At 43.0% G+C, this 421-nt stretch overlaps 1 long non-coding RNA gene across 1 annotated transcript in view; it reads right to left on the reverse strand.

Moving 5' to 3' along the window:
* The window catches only part of LOC119359250, a 1,349-nt gene extending 934 nt beyond the window's left edge, over window positions 1-415 (reverse strand). Inside the window, exon 1 of the long non-coding RNA XR_005172434.1 lies at window positions 167-415. This is a non-coding gene — a long non-coding RNA (uncharacterized LOC119359250). The remainder of the gene's footprint in view (window positions 1-166) is intronic.
* Between the last annotated feature and the right edge of the window lie 6 nt (window positions 416-421).

Genomic DNA, 421 nt, shown 5'->3' on the forward strand with positions numbered 1-421 from the left:
TGTACTGTTCTGTCAGACTACAAGATTAAAACAAACACTTTTGAAACCTCCGTTTACAAATTTAGCTTTTGTCAGTGGGTAATAGAAATACAAAATCATGTCACGTGCTCTCTTACACAGAAAAATCAAACATCAAGCGTGACTGTATTTGAGAGAGAGAGTTCACCTTGTTCATCTTTATCAATCTCATTCTCAAAATTCTTCTTCTACTCTCCACAAGTAACCAGAATATGAGAATCAAAATTAGATTATCAGAAAACTGGAAAATCAAGGACGCAGATGGGCATCACAGATTGGAGAGGAGGAGGGAAGAAGCGAAGGTGAGGAGGAGGGGCACGGCTGCTACCGGCTTCAGAGGGTTGCTCGCCCCCACCCTTGCTTATGCTGTCGTGGCCCTGTCTAGGTCAATCGGAGAAGCTCA

This window comes from Triticum dicoccoides, chromosome 2A (genome assembly GCF_002162155.2).
Source record: "Triticum dicoccoides isolate Atlit2015 ecotype Zavitan chromosome 2A, WEW_v2.0, whole genome shotgun sequence".
Classification (NCBI taxonomy): domain Eukaryota; kingdom Viridiplantae; phylum Streptophyta; class Magnoliopsida; order Poales; family Poaceae; genus Triticum; species Triticum dicoccoides.